The 5,648-nt window shown below is 46.0% G+C and overlaps 1 long non-coding RNA gene across 1 annotated transcript in view; it reads right to left on the bottom strand.

Annotated features, from left to right (window-relative positions):
- LOC117282338 overlaps positions 1-2,758 on the bottom strand; it is a 17,651-nt gene extending 14,893 nt beyond the window's left edge. The window contains exons 1-2 of the long non-coding RNA XR_004513057.1: positions 2,575-2,758; positions 1,220-1,411 (exon numbers count right to left, since the gene is read on the bottom strand). This is a non-coding gene — a long non-coding RNA (uncharacterized LOC117282338). The remainder of the gene's footprint in view (positions 1-1,219; positions 1,412-2,574) is intronic.
- Positions 2,759-5,648: the final 2,890 nt, after the last annotated feature.

The following is a 5,648-nucleotide window of genomic DNA, read 5'->3' as shown; positions in this document are numbered from 1 at the left end:
AGGGACTTAGTCCAACTCCACTAGCAATAAAAAACAGGAAAGAAAGAAAGAAACAAGGGGAGTGTAGAAGAGAAGGAAAGGAGTACAGATATGAAATAACAAAAAGTTAAAATAAGTATGAAAGTGGAATTTATATATTTTCGGGTAATAGTGTAGAGTATATAAGGTCCTAAATGGACTTGCATAATACAAATACGTAAGCATATGGGGCATATAGTTTATTGGGCGTGAATTTCTTGGGTACCTCGAAGTGAGCACCTGCTTTAAGTGGAAGTTTTATTGAACTTGGGAGTGTACAGATTCTTTGAAATTCCGTTATGAACAGTTCTGCACTTCCAGAATGTGACAGCAGGTTTGTCTGTTGGTTTTTGTCCTTCGTGGGCATTAACGCATGCCTCCCAACAAAACCTAGCCTTACATATGTCAGAGTTTCCCCATCTGAAAGAGAACGTTTTATTGAAATAATTTTCAGCTAATAATATTTGCCGGAAGGTGAGACAGGCAACGGATGGCTTGTGGTCGGTTGAAACTTCCGGCATTAATGCGTCACAACTTAGCAAAATAAGAGCGTGTTCCCCTTTTAATCTGCTGTAGGTAAGTCTGAGACCGCCTATGTGGTGTAGCGGCCAGAGTTCCTGGCTACAGATGCAGAGGTCCCGGGTTCGGTTCCCGGCTCTACCAGATTTTCTGAGAAGTAGTGGGTCTGGAACGGAGTCCACTCAGCCTCGTGAGGATAACTGAAGAGCTATTTCAAGGTAATGACGGCTCCGGTCTAGAAAACTCCGCTTTTTGGGGAAGTTAGTGCCAACTTTAGCGGATAGTGTGTGTCGCGTGTTCAGCGCAACGAATCCCCACGGTCGTTAATTCGGTTTTATAGACTGAAGCGCTATTTCCTTGCAATAGCTCCTCAATTATCCTCACGAGGCTGAGTGGACCCCGTCCCAGACACACTACTTCTCAGAAAATCTGGTAGCGCCGGGAATCGAACCAGGACCTCTGAAACTGTAGCCAGGCACTCTGACCACTAGACCACAGAGGCGGTTGATAATAACAGAGGACAGATAATATGGCATGGACAACTAACAGCTTGGGCTTTATACTAAAGAAAATTTTTGGATGAAAAAAGAAATGTCAAAGCCCTGAAGTTAATAATAAACTGTTAGCGAGTGTTTTACGTTTGGTACAAATATACAGTAAATATAAAGTAACACTCAATTACCCTCCTCTGAGGTTCTGTCCACGTTAGGCGGGTCCCTTGTCACCACGGCATGGCGCGTCCTCAAGGTTGTCGATGGGGCAGACGGCCACCAGATACGGAGGCTAGATGCGTATATTGAATAAGCAGTCGCGGACAGCAGACAGGGGGTAGTCCTCCACCATGAAGGTTGGGCGTGGGGCTGACAACTCCTCACTGTAAAAAATAAACTTGTTACAAAAATGTCACAAAGGGTCTTGGGCCTGGACGGATCCTTTGGATAAACAACCTAAACTAAGGAAAATGGCACATGGAATGTAAGAAGTCTGTATAGGGCATCCTTGCCATGTCCACAGCAGCCCACCATTGGACCTCACCAGTACACACTTATCTTTTAGGATCCAGTATTTCCATCTATTACTACATCCCTGAATTGTTTTTTCCTTACAGATTACACGGCTTATGCTTAGATCTGCATGTATTTCTGATCACTCCTATGCGCGCTATATGTTCGGTCCATCTCACTCTTATTGATTCTGTCACTTCGAAAACAGACTGTTTGGTACAGGCTTCTCATTTCACAACTTTTTGCCCTCTTGTTACTTTGCCCCATTTACTTACTTATGGAGGTGAGCCCTTCTTGGGGAGAGGCCAAATCTGCAGGTACTCAAGAATTTCCCAGCATTTTATGAAACCCGAAGGTTCATTACCGTGTTCACAAGAGCCCTCCACTGGTCCCTATCCTGAGCCAGATCAATCCAATTCATACCATCCCAACCCATTTCTCTAAGATCCATTTTAATATTGCCCACCCACCTACGCCTTGGTCTTCCCAATGGTCTCCTTCCTTCTGGCTTTTCCACCAATATCCTATATGGATTCCTCTTCTCCCCCATTCGTACCACATGCCCTGCCCACTTAATTAGGTACAAATATTCCCCTCAGTAAAAAGTAAAGAAAAGTAAAGCTATCCCTGTACCAGGCCGTGAAGGCCCATAGGGTTGTGAGACGTTGAGGGTTCCACATTATCTAGACAATCGGTTCAAAGATGGGGGTAAGGTTGTCAGCTTTACGCGCCGGCCACGCTTTACTTCCCAGGAAAATTATTTAATTAATTCCTGGTACTCATTTCTGTTAGAGGCTGAGTGAACCCCAGGGCCATAGTGCGGCTGGAAGGATTAGGTAAATTGAAAAAATCCAAAGACCTCATCGGGACTTGAACCCGCGACCTTCCGGCTTGTATATTCCCCTCAGTACTCAAAAGATCCAAATATGCCCTTCTCTTAAAATGAGAGACCAAGTTTCACATCCTCACTCGGAGGAAAAGTTGTCATAGCGAGCAACAGGCCCTATGACCTGTCATTTTCTGGCTTGCGTACCTAGAACTGGCGGACGACGTGTATTGTAGTGTTATGTCCTTTTAATTACGTATAAATTGGTCAACGTTCTTCTTGTTGCTGTGAATGTTCTCCCTCTCAACAGTACGTTCATGTGTGAAGTAGCCCGCATGCCAGCGGCCTGCGCTAACGCGGACAGCTTGCCGGATGTCCCTCTTTCAGGGAACCTTCATGCAACTTCAACGACATGAACAGAGAATCTGAAAATAAAATGAATGAGAAACGTTGTGACAGTAAAGCGGTATCATTGCTCTATAGAAGAATCGAATTATCTGATCCAGTCTGCATCAAAACTTTTCTGCGCTCTTTAAGGAAAGCCGTGGATTGGCGCCACTTGCCGGGTTTCCATTCTCAGAGAGTTTCATAACAATACGTCATGTCGCGTCCTAACGCTGTAGTTTTTTTTTTTAAGCAGATATTGTGAGTCAGCGGTCTTGGACAGAAGACAAGGGGTGACACTCTACCTGCGGGTTGGAATGAGATCAAAAGCCTCTTACAGTAAACAGTAACTACGAACCATCACAAATGAACTTGGACTTGAATGGCGCTAACGAGTTCCGTAAAAAAGATGGGGAAACTGGAATTAAATGAACATAATGGAACCGCACTGACAACCAGTACAGCAGCCGAGCCGGGGTAGCTCAGTCGGTATAGCGACTGCCTACGGCCTGGACGACTGAAGGGTCCGAATTCAAGTCCCAGTAAGGTAAAGAATTTTCTTTTCTCCATGTCGTCCAGACCGGCTTTGGGGTCCACCCAACCTCCTATCCAACGGATACCTGGGTCTCTTTCCTCGGGGGTAAAGCGGCAGGAGCGTGAAGCTGACCACTCATCTCCAGCTAGTGTAGAGGTCAAGAAAATGTGGATCTATACATCCACTTCCCCATTCCTGGAGCACGGTTTGAGGAGGGGGGCACGTTTCCCAATTTATGGGTCTGGGTTGTTCAGATAATAAAATGGCTGGCTGATGTCTCGGTGCCGGTCACGGTAGCCGAGCGGTCTAAGGCATGTATTGTCTTCGCTCACTTGGAAACCGGGATCGTGGGTTCGAATCCCACTCAGGGCATGGACGTTTAGTTTGCGTGTGTGCGTTTTTCTGTGTTTGTGTACAGGTAGAGGCCTTGCGACGAGCTGATCACCCGCCCAAGGAGTCCTACCGAATGTGTAAGATTTAGAAAAACCAAAGGGAACGGAGAAGTTCATGGAGGTAGACCTAGGCCTACGGGGGCTGTAGTGCCAAGGGGAAAGAAATGTCTCGGTGGCCGGGATACGGTTCTTGGCAGAGACAGAAATGTCTTTGTCGCCACGTCCAAGGGCCATCTTGTGTCGATATCTATAACACCTTTGTCTTAACCTCCATGGCCATGAGCTTGGACATTGGGACACTCAGCCCTTAACACTCTTTGTTTATTCGGCTGTACAGCGACAGCTGGGAAGATGCTTCTGTGATGAACTTGGAAAGTAAATAAAAGTAAAAGTAAGGGTATCCCTGTAACAGGCCTTGGAGACCCACAGGGTTGTGAGACGTTGAGGTTTCCACATTATCTAGACAATCGGCTCACAGATGGCGGTAAGGTTGTCAGCCTTATGCACCGGCCGCCCTTTACCCCCATGAGTCGAGAACTTGGAAAGTATGTTGGAAAGGTTGTGGCTTATTTTAAGGTACTGTCCTAGAACTGACGGAAGGGACTGGAGAACTACGATAGGAAGTGCGGTCTTCGATAGACTGAGAATCGAACCGAATCCTATAGGATATGAAGCATGAGTGGTAACGACTCAACCGCGACGGTCGGTGAGACTCGGGACACTCCCAAACTGTTCTCTCATAATGATCCCACCGTAATGGCAGCTGTAAACATGGCTTGCTCCGCCATTAAGCAGTGGCCTACCTGCATTGTTTACCACACAATGCTTATTTACGCAAACCTCAGCAACGAAATGTCATTAGCAGTGAAAAACGTTTCTCTTCCTGTCGGAGACAAACCCCATCAAAATTTGCATAACAACACTTCAAAATGGATGGCCTACATTTTCGTCATAACCACAGAACAGTAATATAACTGTATATTAATGTTGACGAGACACAATCCCCACATGGTGGAGCGGTTCAAAAGGCGACAACAGTGACTCGCATGGTCAACAAATTGACCACCTCTATTGGAACCATAGGGTTAAATTCCACTGCCACTGGACACTTCCCATAAATTGGGAAACGCGCCCCCCCCCCAAAAAAAAAATCCGTGCTCTAGGAATGGGGGAGTGCATGTGTAGATCCACATTTTCTTGACCTCGGTACTAGTTGGAGGCGAGTGGTCAGTTTCATGACCCGGTACCCATTGGATAGGAGGTTGGGTGGGCCTCAGAGCCCGTCTGGAGAGCTTGGAGAAGAGAACAAGCTACAAAATGTTCCCTAAAGCTCAGGAAATGTTTCGTCTGCTGCAGCTACATTTTCAAAGATCATCTGACCGTGGCCTGCTGAAACTGTGCATGAATACAATTACATTTTAAACAATTTTTTTTAATCGACGACCTCTTTCCCTTAGCGTAGTCGCGACCCTCAGTTCAAGACACCATGCCCTATGCCACAAAGAGAAGAACGGGAAATGGCAAGCATTTTACGCAATGCCGTGAAGTCAACAGAATCACATTTCAATATGTTCGCTGTTCGTACACTTCAGAACCATCAAAATTATGGCATCATTACCATCCTTCTAACACAAAGCAGATGAGCTTAGCAGAACGTCTGGCTTTCCTGATGAAAGCGCAGACAGGAAGTGGCTAGTCTGCTACATACACCGCCCACAGCTATCTGCGTGTGCAAGAAATACTTCTCGGAAACACAGCGCAAGACGATTGCCAAGCGGACTAGTCCAATAGGAACGGGGAAATTAATTTACACGGAGTTCCATTTTGTGGCATATATTGAGCAGACGGTTTAAAGGTCAATGCATTGTATATAATGGCCTCTCTTCCTAGTAAATCTCACCCTGTTACTTTCATCCAGTAACTTTCACCGAACACACTTGTCGGTAAGATCTCTCTGCAAGGACAGTGCA

This window comes from Cryptotermes secundus, unplaced genomic scaffold, assembly GCF_002891405.2.
Source record: "Cryptotermes secundus unplaced genomic scaffold, Csec_1.0 scaffold1769, whole genome shotgun sequence".
Classification (NCBI taxonomy): Eukaryota; Metazoa; Arthropoda; class Insecta; order Blattodea; family Kalotermitidae; genus Cryptotermes; species Cryptotermes secundus.
The sequence above is the reverse complement of the archived record's forward strand: the minus strand, read 5'-3'. Positions and strand labels throughout refer to the sequence as shown.